This window comes from Nycticebus coucang, chromosome 20, assembly GCF_027406575.1.
Source record: "Nycticebus coucang isolate mNycCou1 chromosome 20, mNycCou1.pri, whole genome shotgun sequence".
NCBI classification, from domain to species: domain Eukaryota; kingdom Metazoa; phylum Chordata; class Mammalia; order Primates; family Lorisidae; genus Nycticebus; species Nycticebus coucang.
Genome location: NC_069799.1, coordinates 16,816,903 through 16,833,903, shown reverse-complemented (window position 1 = coordinate 16,833,903; position 17,001 = coordinate 16,816,903). Strand labels below are relative to the sequence as shown.

The 17,001-nt window shown below is 35.6% G+C and overlaps 1 non-coding gene and 1 pseudogene across 1 annotated transcript; one reads left to right on the top strand and one right to left on the bottom strand.

Annotated features, from left to right (window-relative positions):
* The first annotated feature begins 618 nt into the window (after positions 1–618).
* Positions 619–17,001, top strand: part of LOC128572476 (putative zinc finger protein 66) — a 68,280-nt pseudogene continuing 51,897 nt past the window's right edge.
* LOC128573212 (small nucleolar RNA SNORD113/SNORD114 family) lies at positions 5,976–6,047 on the bottom strand. The gene has a single exon (XR_008376370.1). It is a non-coding gene; the product is annotated as a small nucleolar RNA SNORD113/SNORD114 family (small nucleolar RNA).

Here is a 17,001-nt window from a genome sequence, read left to right as displayed (position 1 = left end):
ATATTAATGAGAGCTGAATTCATTCTTTGTTCTCGACTCTAGAATCTAGAGGGAGGTATCAGGATCTGCTCTGCTTTGATATGGTGCGAGCCGATCAGTGTGGTCCATATTCCCATTGCTGTAGCAGAAAGTGCTGGTATGTGTGGCAAGGGGAGGGCACCTGAGGATAGGAAGGAAGGAAATCATATTTGGTCTTCATGAGGAGTCATCATACCTGATGCTGTCTATGAAAAAGGAGAAGGGAAGGTAGTCTTTTCTGCTCTTGAAGGCCCTCATGACTGTGGATGTTGTGAAAGCAAGATATTGTGCTGACTCTCTTCAGGGATTATTTTCAGAATAGAATTCTAATTTGTCTAGGCGATCTCACCTGAATAGAAATACCAGTGTAGGAAAAGGAGAAGACAACATGGCTGGTTCTCAAGTAAATGTATTGAAGGTGAGGATCTGTGTTTTCTAGTCCTCCTGGAATGTCAGGTGGAACTTATAAGTTTAGAATTTGCAAATCCTTCCTTCTTCACTTCTGATGTTTCTGCTAGAGTTTGTTTTCACTACTTGCCCTGTAAAATCTTTCTCCCCCATGTACCAGAGCATTCTCTATGTCCAAGTCCCATACATGCCATGGGCAAGTTTGCCAATAAACGTACAGCCTGTAATATTGAAAATGTTCTCTTTGTGACAGGTCAACATAGAATAGTGAGAAGTGTGGATGTTCAGGATTCCTCTTGTGGATTGGATCTGATCCGGGATATGCGTGAATAAGGAGAACAAGTTCTGTTTAGGTTCCATCTGGCTGCTCCCTTAGAAACAATTAAGAAAATGCAGACAGTGAATGGCATTAATTGCCCAAGATAACTCAGAAAGTTCTAAAAAGGAGAAAAATAAGAATAGATAAAATAATAGTATCTTTAGTAGGATACTAAAGACAAAATATTTAAATAAGCTATTAGAAATTATAGAAAATGGGAGTTATCTGTAGCATGACCTTTGCATAAAACTAGTGTTTTTTTATTGTTGTTTTTGGTCACTACTATCATAGCAGTGATGTTATGTGTGCAGTGATACCGAATACAAAGTGGCCCATGACAGTAGATTTTAAGTTGCACTCTGATATTTTCACTATAAATTTAATTATTTTTTTCTCTTTATCATTAATAATGTCTTAGGGGAGATTAGCTGACTGTTCACAGACTATCACATTTAATATAGAGGCTTTACTTCTTAGTTTTCCTTTGCTTGTAGATTGCTTTGAAAAAATGTATAAATACTCTCATCTTTGTTCATTGGTCAGAGTAACTGAGATAAAACCAAAGCCTACCACTTACTGGATGCTTGAGATAATATTCTCTTTGGGCCCGGAGTTTTGACTTTACAGGTGAAATTTTTTGAAATACAGAAACCTACACCTCATCTCAGATCTCCTGAGTCAGAACCTGAATTTTTAAAAGATCTCTAGTTCATTGTACACATTAAAATCTGGGGGACTACTTTAATTAACCATATGTATCTATATAAGGAATATAAACATCATTTTCTATATGTTTAATTAATTTTTTATCATCCAAAAAGATATTATGTATATACTAGTTTAATTCATCTAATTCTAACCTCATTCCTCAGAATTATAAAATTCTTTCAAGATTATTTCTTAAATAAATATCACTGTTTTTAAAAAAAATCTTGGCTAGGCACAGTTTCTCACTCCTGTAATCCTAGCACTCTGGGAGGCCAACGCAGGTGGACAGCTTGAGCTCACAGGTTGGAGAACAGCCTAAGCAAAAATTGAGACCCTATCTCTACTAAAAATAAAAAGCTGACCCCAAGAGTGAGAGGTTTCTGTGAGCTATGATGCCATGGCACTCTACCCAGGATGACAGCTTGAGATTCTGTTTCAAATAGAAAAAAAAAAAAAATCTTATGCATAATCCCAGTCACTCACATGTCAGAAACAGTTCTTGTAACTTTCATATTCCCTGTGGAATTAAGAACTCTTTTTATGACCACTTGGTAAGTACATGTCTTTTTCAGGAAGTATTGACATTCAGGGATGTGGCCATAGAATTCTCTCCAGAGGAGTGGACATGCCTGGACACTGCTCAGCAGAATTTGTACCAGGATGTGATGATAGAGAACTACAGAAACCTGGTCTCTCTGGGTGAGGATAATTTCAACACCTAATTCCTATTTCACACTAAAGGCATCACTTTCTTTTTCTGTAGATTGCTTCTTGGGATTTTCTGCTTTGCACCAAAGAGTTTTATATCCGTGTTGTAAAGAAAATTTGAAGGTTTGGTGATGTAAACAAAGAAAAATTTTAGATTATTGTCTTAAAACAAACCCTCCCCTTTCTTTAGCTAATCTATATCAGTCATTCTAGTGGTAAATCTAGAAATTCTATAAATGATCTACACCTTATAATCCAGTTTCCACCACTTATTATTGATTCAGTGGTAGTGGAAAGAGGAGTTCATGAACAATCAATTTGAACTATTTTGTTATTGTAAAGGGTCTATCAGTAAATTATATTTTGGGAAATAATTTTATAGAACTTTCTATATTGTTCTCTCTTCTCTACTAAGGACAGTACTAGATTGGCAATTGGATAATCCATAGCAAGAGTCATATGAATTCTTTCTAATAAAACAGGTCTTGCTGCCTTTAAGCCAGACCTGATCACATGTCTGGAGCAAAGAAAGTGAAGAGAGAGGAGACAACAGGTAAATACCCACGTAGGTGAGAGGAAATGAAGCAGATAACACATCTGAGAGGTCAAAAGGTCAAGAAGAAAGCCAGATTTTCCAAAGTGGTTTCTAATTCTTTAGAAATTATTTAGAGAAGGCTGAGTATGTCTTTTTCTCTCACAGAGGAGCATCTTCTGTCCCATGCTCTTAAATTCTCTAACAACTCTCCTACCACTTGCATTGATCTTCCTTAGCAGTTAAGAACCAAATATATTTTTCTGGGTTATAAAGTACTAAATAATCTGACAACATTTTCATTGACTTGGCAGATATGGGAATACTATACATATTTTTGAAAAGCTCTAGGTTAAACCACTTTTTTTTTTTTTTGAGACAGGGTCTTGCTTTGTTGCTTCAGCTGGAGTCTAAAGGCTGATAATAGCTCACTGTAATCTCAAACTTCTGGGATCAAGTGATCTTCTCACCTCAGCCTCTTTGATAGCTATAACTACAGACATGCATGACAATTCCCAGCTAACAATAAAAGTAATTTTCATTATTATCATTTTGGGGTGGAGTTTTCATTGCATTGCTGAGGGTGATTTAAAAATCCTGATTTCAACTGATCTTCCTGACTTGACCTGCAAATTTCTGGGGTTACAGAATGAACCACTGTGCCCAGCTCCATTTCTTAAGGTTGTTTTTTGTTTGTTTTTTGGTTTTGGTTTTTTTTTTTCCAGTTTCATGTCTCATATGTGTGAGGGAAATAGAAAAAATATTGAGAGTTGTTTCAGAAATACGAGTAACACTAGGACAGTTTTTTTTTTTATGTTTCCTTCATGATTTTTAATTCTAAGGAGGATTCAGAGAGGATTTTAAAAAATTCAGATTAATTTTATAAAAACACATAACATTTTTCTAAATATAATAAAATTTAATGTGCCTGTAGTTTCAGATATTTGGGATGCTGAGGCAAGTGGGTCACTTGAGACCAAGAGTTGGAGGCTGCTGCGAGCTATGGTGATGCGAGCTATATTGTATTATGAAATACAATATGTCATTGAGGAGCTTAGAAATGCCAACCATATATTATACTCCAAACTGACACCTAATATTTTAATAAATTTTATTTCATAATTTTCACCTGTGCAGTGAATTGGCAGAAATGTTTCATTCCTGTTTATGTATGTTTAAAGGTGTTTGAACATGTATAAGAATTTTTTCACAAATAAAATTGTATAACTGTATATATTTATTATATATAATGTAATTCCTTGTGCATGTACATTTTGAAATAATACACTTAAAGTAGTAATGCATCCAACATCTTACTTAGTAACTATTTATAGTGAGAACACTTAAGGTCTGCTGTCTCAGCAAATTTTAAGCATACAAAACATTATCATATTATTTTTTACCTTATCTTATTTACTGTAGTCATGATGCTATACATTAGTTTTCTAAGACTTATTCATATTACAAGTAAAAGTTGCTACCCTTGATCATCATTGCCACACTTTTTCTGTCCCCCTGGCCCTGGCAACTGCTATGTTGTCTTTGCTTCTATGAGTTCAGCCTTTTAATGTTACCTATAGCAGTATTTCTCTTTCTGTGCCAGTCTGATGTTACTTAGCGTAATGTCCACCTGATCCATCTATGTTGATGAAATTCCAGGATATTCATCATTTTTCTGGCTGGATAATAGTCTATGGTGAGTGCTAATTCATACCTTTTTAAAATTTATTCACCCTTAACAGCCATCTCAGTAGTTTCCATTATCTTGGCAATCGTGCATAATGCTGAAATAAACATGGGGGTGCATTTTTTTTTGAAATACTTATTTTTATTTCATTTGATTAAATATCTAGAAGTGACATTGCTGGGATATATGGCAGTGATGTATTTTTAACTTTTTTTAACAAATCAGCATGATGACTCTATCAGTCTATGAACAACATTTTACAGGGTTTGATTTTTTCGGCACTCCTGCCAACACTCGTTATCTCTTTTCTTTTTGGTATTAGCCATAGTAGGTATGAAGTGATATTTCATCATAGTTTTGATTTGCTTTTCCCTAACTATTGGTAATGTTAAGAACCTCTTCATGTATCTTTTTGTCCACTGGTGTAATTTCTTTTAAAAAATACCTTTTCTATTTCTTGCCTGTTTTTCAACTGGATGATGATGATTAATATTTTTACCTTTGAATTATATGAATTCCTTATGTATTTTGAATATTAACATCTTATCATGTAATATAATTTGCAAATATTTTCTGTCCTCCAATAAGTTTTCTTATTTTTTGCAGATGCTTTTTAGTTTGATGCAGTCCAACTTTCTGATATTTTTCTTTTGTTCCACTTCTTAGTATGTCATTTCAAAAAAAAAAAAAATCATTGCAAAACTTATGTCAAGGAGGTTTTTGTACATGTTTACATTAAAAATTTTAAGGTTTCATGTCAACACTTGTTATCTCTTTCCTTTTTAATAATATCTATCCCAGGAGGTATGAGGTGATATCTCATCATGGTTTTCATTTGCATTTGCTTGATGATTGTTAGAGTTGAACACCTCTTTATATACCTGTAATTTGGAGGCAAGGTTAAGAAAAATAGTTTAATTTCATTCTTTTCCTTGTGAGTATTCAGTTTTCCCAGCACCAAGCATTGAAGAGACCATAGTTTCTTTATCAAGTATTCTTGATTGTCCTATCATAGATTAGTTGACATTACATTCATCAGTTTATTCCTGGGCTCTCTATTCTGTCCTATTTTTTCTTCTGCTTTTTATGTACATACTATGCTATGTTTATTACCATAACATTGAACTATAGTTTTAAATTAGAAAGACATTTTCTTTTTTCCTCAAGATTGCTTTGGCTCCTCAAAGGTTCCTTACAAATATTAGAATTTTTTTAATACTGATAAAAATGCCCCTGACATTTTGATAGGGTGTCCATTAATTCTATACACTGTCTGGGAAAATATGGAACTTTAACAATATTTAATCTTTCATTCCAAAAAACAAAAGCTATTTTTTTCAGTTATTCATGTATTCTTTAATTCCCTTCATTAATATGTTATAGTTTTTTATGTTCATATATACCCATTAATTCCTTTGCAATAATAGATTTAACATGCATAAAAAACATCAATCCAGAAGTAATTACTTTGCTGCTTACATGTTTCTTCATATATTTTTCAAAAAGATAATAACCAAGGTCTTTCTCACTAGAGAATGATTGTATTATTGTGCATCCATTGTTCCATTATGATGATGAACAGGAATCTTTTCGTAATGGACCTCAGAGTAACAGGGTTTAATCAAAATCTTTGATTCAGATACCCTGGGGTACACATCATAGATCCAAGATATACCTTATAGTTTTCAGTATAAAGGTCTTTTACCTCTTTGGTTAAATTTATTTCTTAAAAATTTATTATTTTTATGATATTGAGATTGTTTTCTTCCTTATTTTTGGAGAGTTTTTTAGTGCATGGAAACATAGCTGATATTTGTATGTAAATTTCTTATTTAGAGAATTAACTGAGTTAGGCCTTCGAACAGTCTTTTTTTGTTGTTCTCTCCAGGGTTTTTATATATATGATTATGTCATCTGCAAACAGTAACTTTTTTTTTTTTTTTTTTTAATACAGAATCTCACTCTGTTGCCCAGACTAGAGTGTGATGCATGGTCTTTTCCTAGCTCACAGCAGCCTCAAACTGCTGGGTTCAAATGATTTTCTTGCCTCAGCCTCTAGAACAGAACTACACATGCCAGCAACAATGCCCAGCTAATTTTTAATATTTTTACTACAAAAAGTCTTGTTCAGCCTAGTAAACCATTGAAAATTTACTTTTTCCTTCTGAATTTGAATGTTTTCATCATGTTCTTGCCTAATTTTACTGCTTAGGACTTGTAAGTATGGGATAAAATGGAAGGATGAAGAGTAGGAACACCTTCATAGGTCTCTGTGCATTTAAAGATTCAAACACTTCTTCAGTCTTTATAAATTGATGTTTTTAATGCAAAGATATTTTTTTCTTATGTACTTGGTATAAATAAATATGCTGTGGATTTTTAGTGAATAATGGTTGTAGCAAGGTCACAAGGCTGCCCCTTGCTCTGCAGTAGAGTCTGCCTTTGGACAATTATGAGGGACTATTGTAGTTCAAAATCTTCTCTGGTTTTTGGAAAAAGTGGACTGCCTTCAGAATTTTGACCTCTAGGGTAGGCACTAGGGTAGGGTTCTGAAGTCGGGTCTACATATGATGGGCCTTATGTGGATTGGAATGGTTCCATTGAGTAACTAAGATGTGTCCCTTCAAGTCACTGTGTGGATTTCTGCACAGGAAGGAGTGGACAGGGACTGTAGCAAAAAGAGCTACAACTGGGTCACAGGACTTCTTTAGGGACCACAGCAAGAACATGGTCTTAATTTTACCTTGTGTTTATAGATGAATCAGTGTTATCATTGTTGAAAATAACACTTGTCATATGAAGGTAATTTTTAGAAAGATGTACACCTCTATCTCTTCTAGTGATTTAAATGTTATTTGTGGTGCAAACATGTAAAATCACCATCATAAATTTTTATTCTATCTCCATGGGTGCAGATAGGTGTGTCTCCACCCACATTTCTAGATGAACAGGACTGCTTCCAGATTGTGGCTGAAAAGAGTTGGAGAAGAACCAAGTTAGAGAAGACATGGAACCAAGTTAGAGAAGACATTTTCTAGTCTGTCATCAGGACCCTGGGTCCTGAACTTTGCCACCTGTGTGAGACCCAGCCTTCTCAACCTGGCCCTCCTGGGTCCTGAGTTCCACTAGGGTTTTACAATCTTCTATTTACTTCTCAAAATTTACATAGATGTATTTGTTCTGTGGGTGGATGACAAATGATTTTTGTTCTGTGGAAATATGCAGGTGGATCCTCTCAATACACTAACTTGGCAAATTTCCTTTCACTATATTTTAAATCTCTAATTTGTTTCATTTCAAAATTTTGTGTAATTGTATTCAAAGGTTAGAATAATATACTAGAATTTTCACGTTATTTGAGGTAAATTAGATAAGAGGCACCTCATATTTAATGAAATATTTATAAATTTGTTTACCTCATGGAGGTGAAGAACCAGTAGAATTTTCATCTACTTTCATTTACCTATATCTAAATAATAATATAATTTATTTCCAGGTGTTTATTTCATTTTAGAATTTCTGTTTCATTTCAGATTAATAGAAGAGTACATACAATTAGGCTACATTTTTTGCATTTGTTAATAGAAATCAAAGGTGTATTTGATTGCTTCTCACAGGACATGTGCTGTATACTTCTACATTGTATGTATTAGGTGGGGGCTTACTCTGCCCCTTCCCCCTACTCTTGAATAAAATTGTGGTTTTCCCTTTGTGTGAACCTTTAGTTGTATTTCTGCTAGTTTCACTTTATTATGAAGTACATGAGATGCTCTTTTTCCATTCTTGAGATAGTTTAATACGGAGAATGTTTTTCAACTCCATCCAGGTAAGTATAAAAGATGCAAAGTCTCCAACCTTTTTACAGCTGAATAGCATATCATGATGTATATATACCACAGTTTATGAATACATTCATGGTTTGATGGGCACTTGGTTCACTTCCACATCTTTATGATTATGTTCTGAGCTGCTAGAAATATTCAAATGCAATTCCCCTTATGGTAAAATGTTCTTTTCTTTTTTTTTTTTTTTTTCCTTCTTGCCAGATACTCAGGAATGGGATTGTGGAACCAAATGGATTGTGGGACCAAATGGAAGGTCTACTTTTAGCTCTTTTAGTATTTTCCATACTTCTTTCCAAAAAGGCTGTATTAGTTTGAAATTCCACCAACAGTGTAAAGTTTTCTTTTCTCTCTGAACTCTTACCAATATCTGAAGCTTTGGGATTTTGTGATGTGGGCTATTCTCATTGGGGTTAGGTGATATCTCAACAGTTTTGATTTTCTTTTCTCTAGAGATTAGGAATAATGAGCATTTTTTTTTTTTAACAAAAAAGTGTTTTTTTTTTTAATTTTTTTATTAAATCATAACTGTATACAATGATATGATTATGGGGCATCATACACTCACTTCATGAACCATTTGACACATTTTTATCACAGTGGTTAACATAGCCTTTCCGGCGTTATCTCAGTTACTGTGCCAAAACATTTATATTCTACATTTACCAAGTTTCGCAAATACCCCTGTAATATGCACCACAGGTGTGATCCCACCGATTCCCCTCCCTCTACCCATTTTTTCATGTGTTTCTTGGCCATTCTTCTGTCTTTTTGGGAGAAGTTTGTGTTCATTTCTCTCGCCTACTGTTTCCAAATGTTTACATATCATTTACTCTTACCATCTAGTAGAAAAATAATATTTTAGGGATGGAGGGAGGGGGATGGGGCCTTAGTGTGTGTCACACTTTATGGGGGCAAGACATGATTGCAAGAGGGACTTTACCTAACAATTGCAATCAGTGTAACTGGCTTATTGTACCCTCAATGAATCCCCAACAATAAAAAAAAAAAAAAGAAGAAAAATAATATTTTATCTTTATTTTTAGATGTATGATTCCTCCAAAGATTATAATATGGCCTATTAATTTTGTACACTAACAGCATCAGTATATTAATAACATGATATATTATGATTTAAAATACTTAAAATTTTCTAATTAGAGTCATTTATTCATGATTATGCATTTTCTATAAAAATTGTGGAATACACCACATACCAATTATTCAAAATGTTTGTTCTCCATGGGTGCACGGGACAATTAAACATTGTGGTCATCTAGTTTTGAAACTTCATAGTATTGTGTTTCTGTTTGAGAATAGTCTCCTTGAATAAGTTTATTGTTTTTGTTTTATGTTTATCTGGATATTATTATTTTGAATAATAATTTGAAACTTTACATATAATTTAACTATATCTAGAATTTGGTTAAAAAATAAATCAGCTGTATGTTTATCAGCTTTATGTTTATGGCAAAATTATAAGTGTTAGTCTGTGTGTCTGTGTGTATTTCTCTGTGTGTGTGTGTGTGTATTTATCTCCATAAATATTACCCGATTTGGTTCATGGCTTACCTCACGTATTTGTTTATGTTTTGGCTTTTTCAAGTGGTTGTTTTATTCTGTCCAGGTGAGTAATCATAAAAATAAGTCAGGACTTCAGTCATGCAGTCTGAATATTTCACCTTGTTTTCAACGCATCAGTATTATCTTTGTATGAGAGTAACATTTGTAATTTAAAGATAATTTTTAGAAAGTTTTATAATTCAGTATCCCTTTTAGTTCTCATCTAAAAAAGTTTGTGGTAGGAACATGTAATATAAAATTTAACATTGTGAACTTTTTTTAATTATATAGTTTACTAATATTGAATATATTCACTTTGCCGTGCAAAACACTTTCTAGAATTTTTACATCTTGCAAAACTCAAACTCAATATTTGTTAAATAATGACTGCCAGTTTTACCCTCTCTGAAGTCCTTGACAAATACCATTCTACTTTCTGTTTCTATGAATTTGATTTCTTAAGATATCTCACATATTTGGAATTATATACTAGCTTTGCTTTCTTACTACCTTACATAAAATAACATAATATGTTACAAGATTTCCATTTTAAAGAATGCCACACTAACTTTTTTGTCAGTAGAACCATGCCTAGGTTGCTTCTACTTTTTCACTTTTTTTGAATAATGCTTCAATGAACATGAGTGTACAAATATCTTTTCCAAGTTCTGCTTTGCATGTTTTGGATAAATATTCAGAAGTGAAATTCCTCGGTCATATACTAATTCCATTTGTAATTTCTATGATTCTCCATATTATTTCTTTTTATAGTTGGTGCATCATTTTTCCCATTAGTGTACAAGGGATTCAATTTCTCTACATTCTTACAGGACTTAAAAATTTATTTCACAGTTTTCATTCTAATGGGTGAAGTAATATCTCATTTTGATTTGGTTTGCATTTCTCTAAATACTAGTAATTTTTGAGGATCTTTTTACATGCTTCTCAGCCATTCATATACCTTCTTTGAAGACATGCCAGATCAATTTTTGTCTATTTTTTAATCAAGTTATTAATTTTTGTGTTAAATTTAACTCATTGTTTACACCCTCTGGATATTAAATCTTATCAAATATGTGACTTACATCTCTTTTTATCCCTTTTTAGGAGGAATTTTTAGTCCACTCAATGTTTTTGGTGATGTGCAGAAATTTCAAAGTATGATTTAATTTCACTTTTATGTTTATTTATTTTTTTAATTTTTTGCTGATGCATTTGTCACTTTCAACAAAAATGTTTCAGGGCCAATATTATGATATTTCCTCTATATTTCTAAGTAAGAGGTTTTTTACTTGTATTTCTTACATTTTAATATTTAGTGCATTTAAGATGTATTTTGTATATAGAGCAAAAGAGGGATCCAAATTCATTTTCCTCTCATATAGATATTCAGCATTCATAAATATTTATTGAAAAGTCTACTTTTTCCATTGTGTGCTCATGGCTATCTTGTGGAATGTAATTTGATCATATATACAAGGGTTTATTTCTGAGATCTCAGTCCTATTTCATTATATTTTTTATCTATTTTTGTACCAGTAGCACATAGTTTTTATTTTGTAAATACTTGTTTTTTGACAATAATCCAAGATGGCAGCCGAGTAACAGCTTCCCTGCAACAGGGCACAGTGAGTCTGGGGAGATAAGACTCCAGGCATCTCTGGCTAGTGGGATCTGCCTACAGTCATCCCTTTGAGGACACAGGGAGTCAGCAAAGGATTTCAAGACCCCAAGAGGAGGACAAAAACAGTAGAAAACTGGCAACTGGTTGCGTGTGTTCGATCGATGTAATCCCACCGGCAGCCGTAAGTACAAGTAGCAGTGAGACTGCAAACCAGAAAGGCCTTACCTATAAACTGTTTTGGTGTTTTTGGACTTGGCAGTCAGTTGAACTGCCTTGGGGAGAGCTTGAGCAGGAATGCGGAGAACTTTGGGAATTGTCTAGGGCCCCAGACTGAGCCACTGAGCAAGACAGAGCTAATAGTAATCGGCTGTGGGCCACAGGGGGCCATTGTAAGAGAACTGCCCCGGGAAGTTTCACCCTCAGGGTTGCAGAGTAAGGAACAGGCAGGAGCTAGTAACCTAGTGACTGAGCAGCCTAAAGGCAGGGACTGAGCTGCCTTACAGCCTTAACCTTCAGGGGCAGAGTGAGACCGGTTTTGGCATACTGGAGACTTGGGCTGTTGCTGTGGGTAGAGTGCCATGGTGTCACAGCTCATGGCAACCTCAAACTCCTGAGCTTGGTGCCGCCCAGACCTCCATAAGAGCTGTGCCATGATCCCCAACCCACAACCTGCATCTGCTGGCCCTCAACATGCCCTGACCAGGAACCACAGGAGCTGCACAACCCTGCATCCTCCCTCCTGTAGCCTCCCTGCCTCCACACTGGCCTGCTCATCTGGCCAGGGACGCTGGTATCCATGTGCCTTCCAGAGCCCTCCCTGCCTCTGCTCAGAGCCCTTCTCCTGGCCAGAGACTGTTGGAGCCTTGGGCTCTCTGTGCCAAAGTCACTGGGCACCAGGCACTCCCAGAACCATGCTCACCACCTCCTGCCCTGTTGCTTGATCTGGCTGTGTCACACGCCAGAGCTGCTTTCACAACCAGAACTCCTTGGCTGGGGCAGCCCCAGAGGAACTACACAGGGTCACTCCCTACAAAGATCCAGCAACAATAGGGTAATACCACTTGGGTTCAATCTTGGAGAGACACCACCCCAACTCTGAGAATGGCCAGAGGTAACGGTGAAAAACAATCATGAGGTGAAATCAAAAGAAAAACTCTGGCAATATGAATAATCAGAGTAGATCAACTCCCCCAAGGATCAATGAAGCAGACACAGCACAAGATCCCATGCACAAACAAATAGCTGAAATGTCAGAAATCGAATTCAGAATCTCAAAAGCAAATAAGATCGAATTATAATTCCAAGCAGTAACCCAAAAGATTTTTCAAGAATTCAACGACTTCAAAGACCAAATGACCAAAGATTTTGACACATTGAGACAAGAAGTTGCAGCACTCAAAGATCTGAGAAACACAGTAGAATCCCTCAGTAACAGAATGGAGCAAGCAGAAGAAAGGATTTCTGGCATTAAAGACGAAGCTTTTCAATGCTCCCAAACTCTCAAAGAGGAAGAGAAATGGAGGGCAAAAACAGATCACTCTGTCAGAGAGCTCTGGGATAATTCAAAGAAAAGCAATATTTGTCTTACGGGGATCCCTGAAAGCGACAAAGTGGCTTCACAAGGCACAGAGTCTCCTCTCCATGAGATTATGAAGGAGAACTTTCCAGACATCCCAAGAGATTCTGAAATTAAGACAGCAGACAGTTTCAGAACTCCAGCACGACTCAACCCAAATAAGACATCCCCCAGACACATCATAATCAATTTCACTAAAGTTAATATGAAGGAGAAAATTCTGAAAGCAGCCAGATGAAAGAAAACCATCACCTACAAGGGGAAGAACGTTAGAATAACTGCAGATCTCTCTGCTGAAACCTTTCAAGCTAGAAGAGATGGTCATTGGCTTTTAATCTCCTTATACAAATTAACTTTCATCCCAGGATCCTGTACCCAGCTAAATTGAGTTTCATTTATGAGAGAGAAATTAAATACTTCAATGACATTCACATGTTGAAGAAATTTGCCATAACTAAATCAGCTCTCCAGGATATCCTCAGACCCGTCCTCCATAAAGACCAACATGCTCAACCACAAAAGTAAACCCACCTAGAAAATTTTGATCAAATTCCAACTTCCACAGTCGCAAAAAGATTAAAAATGTTCACCAGACTCTCGAAAGGCTTATCACTGTTCTCAATTAATGTGAATGGTTTAAATTGTCCTCTAAAGAGGCACACGTTGGGTGACTGAATACAAAAACTCAAGCCAGATATCTGCTACCTATCAGAATCGCATCTTACATTAAAAAACAAATATAGACTCAAGGTGAAGGGATGGTCATTTATACTCCAGGCAAATGGAAAGCAGAAAAAAGCAGGCATTGCAATCCTATTCACAGATGCAAAAGGCTTTAAACGAATTGAAATAAGGAAGGATAAGGATGGACACTTCATATTTGTTAAGGTAATACTTAATATGCTGAGATTTCAATTATTAATATTTATGCACCCAACCAGAATGCACCTCAATTTATAAGATAAACTCTAAGAGACATGAGTGACTTGATTTCCTCCAGTTCCATAGTAGTTAGGGATTTATTTATTTATTTATTTATTTTATTAAATCATACCTGTGTACATCAATATGATCATGGGGCACCATACACTTGGTTCATAGACTATTTGACACATTTTTATCACATTATTTGACATAGCCCTCCTGGCATTTTCTTAGTTACTTTGCTAAGACATTTACACTCCACATTTACCAAGCTTCACATATGCCCTTGTAAGATGCACCACAGGTGTGATCCTTTCAATCTCCCTCTCTCTACCCACCCCCCTCCCAACCCAACCTTTCCCCCTTCCCCCTATTCTTAGGTTGTAACTGGGTTATAGCTTTCATGTGAATGTCCTAAATTAGATTCATAGTAGGGGTGAGTACATTGGATACTTTTTCTTCCATTCTTGAGACACTTTACTGAGAAGAATATGTTCCAGCTCCATCCATGTAAACATGAAAGAGGTAAAGTCTCCATCTTTCTTCAAGGCTGCATAGTATTCCATGGTGTACATATACCACAATTTATTAATCCATTCGTGGATCGATGGGCACTTGGACTTTTTCCATGACTTAGCAATTATGAATAGGGCTGCAATAAACATTCTGGTACGAATATCTTTGTTATGATGTGATTTTTGGTCTTCTGGGTATCTGCCCAGTAGAGGGATTACAGGATTGAATGGCAGATCCATTTTTAGATCTCTAAGTGTTCTCCATATCTCTTTCCAAAAGGAATGTATTAATTTGCATTCCCACCAGCAGTGCAAAAGTGTTCTCTTTTCTCCACATCCACACCAACATCTCTGGTCTTGAGATTTTGTGATATAGGCTAGTCTCACTGGAGTTAGATGGTATCGCAAAGTAGTTTTGATTTTCATTTCTCTGATTAAAGATGATGAGCATTTTTTCATATGTCTGAAGGCCACACACCTGTGTTCTTCAGAGAAGTTTCTTTTCAAGTCTCTTGCCCAGTCCGCGATGGTATCCCTTGTTCTTTTCTTGCTAATGCATTTGAGTTCACTGTGGATTCTGGTGATTAAACCTTTGTCAGAGACATATCCTGCAAATGTCTTCTCCCATTCTGTGGGCTGTTTGCTTGCTTTACTCACTGTGTTCTTAGCTGTGCAGAAGCTTTTCAGTTTGATCAAGTCCCAGTAGTGTATTTTTGAAGCTGCTTCAATTGCCCAGGGGGTCCTTCTCAGAAAAAACTCGCCCAACCCAGTTTCTTCAATGGTTTTTCCTGCACTCTCTTCTAGTATTTTATAGTTTCATGTCTTTTTATTATTTTTTTATTAAATCATAGCTGTGTACATTGATATATTCAAGGGGCATCATTCACTAGCTTCACAGACCATTTACCAACTTTCATATATACCCTTGTAAGATGCACCACTGGTGTAATCCCACCAATCCCTTTCCCTCTACCCATCTCACACCTTCCTCCCCTCCCTTTCCCCCTTCCCCCTATTCTTAGGTTGTAACTGGGTTATAGCTTTCAGTGAAAACCCTAAATTAGTTTCATAGTAGGGGTGAGTACATTGGGTACTTTTTCTTCCATTCTTGAGATACTTTACTAAGAAGAATATGTTCTAGCTCCATCCATGTAAACATGAAAGAAGTAAAGTCTCCATCTTTCTTTAAGGCTGCATAATATTCCATGGTGTACATATACCACAATTTATTAATCCATTGATGGATCGATGGGCACTTGGGCTTTGCCTATGACTTAGCAATTATGAATTGGGCTGCAATAAACATCCTGGTACAAATATCTTTGTTACGATGTGATTTTTGGTCTTCTGGGTATATGCCCAGTAGAGGAATTACAGGATTGAATGGCAGATCTATTTTTAGATCTCTAAGTGTTCTCCATATCTCTTTCCAAAAGGAATGTATTAATTTGCATACCCACCAGCAGTGCAAAAGTTTTCCTTTTCATCCACATCCGTGCCAACATCTCTGGTCTTGGGATTTTGTGATATAGGCTAGTCTCACTGGAGTTAGATGGTATCTCAAAGTAGTTTTGATTTGCATTTCTCTGATGATTAAAGATGATGAGCATTTTTTCATATGTCTGAAGACCGCATGCCTGTCTTCTTCAGAGAAGTTTCTCTTCAAATCTCGTGCGGCAGCGTAATTCCTCCTGCTTTGTTTTTATTTCTGAGTAATGTATTGGCTATTTGAGGTTTTTTCTGATTCCATATAAAAAGAAGTACTGTTTTTTCAAGATCTTTAAAGTATAACAGTGGAGCTTTAATAGGGATTGCATTGAAATTATATATTGCTTTGGATAGTATGGACATTTTTAAAATGTTGATTCTTCCCAGCCATGAGCATGGTATGTTTTTCCATTTGTTAACATTTTCAGCTATTTCTTTTCTTAGAGTTTCTTGTTCTCTTTATAGAGATCTTTCATGTCCTTTGTTAGATAAATTCCAAATATTTCATCTTCTTTGGCACTGCTTTGAATGGGATAGAGTCCTTAACTGTTTTTTCAACTTGACTATTATTGGTATATATAAAGACTACCGATTTAAGAATGTTGATTTTGTAACCTGGGACGCTGCTGTATTCCTTGATCACTTCTAAGAGTTTTGTAGGAGAGTCACAAATCATATCATCTGCGAAGAGCGAATGTTTGATCTCTTATGACCCTATGTGGATACCATTGATTTCCTTTTGTTCCCTAACTACAGTGGCTAAAACTTCCCTTACAATATTAAAAAGCAATGGAGACAATGGGCAGCCTGTCTTGTTCCTGATCTGAGTGGAAATAATTCCAATTTAACTCCATTCAATATGATATTGGCTGTGGGTTTGCTGTAGATGGTCTCTATCAGTTTAAGAAATGTCCCTTCTATACCGATTTTCTTAAGTGTTCTGGTCATGAAGGGATGCTGGATATTATCAAAAGCTTTTTCTGCAACAATTGAGAGAATCATATGGTCTTTGTTTTTTAATTTGTTTATGTGCTGGATTCCATTTATAGATTTACGTATATTGAACCAGCCTTGAGACCCTGGGATAAA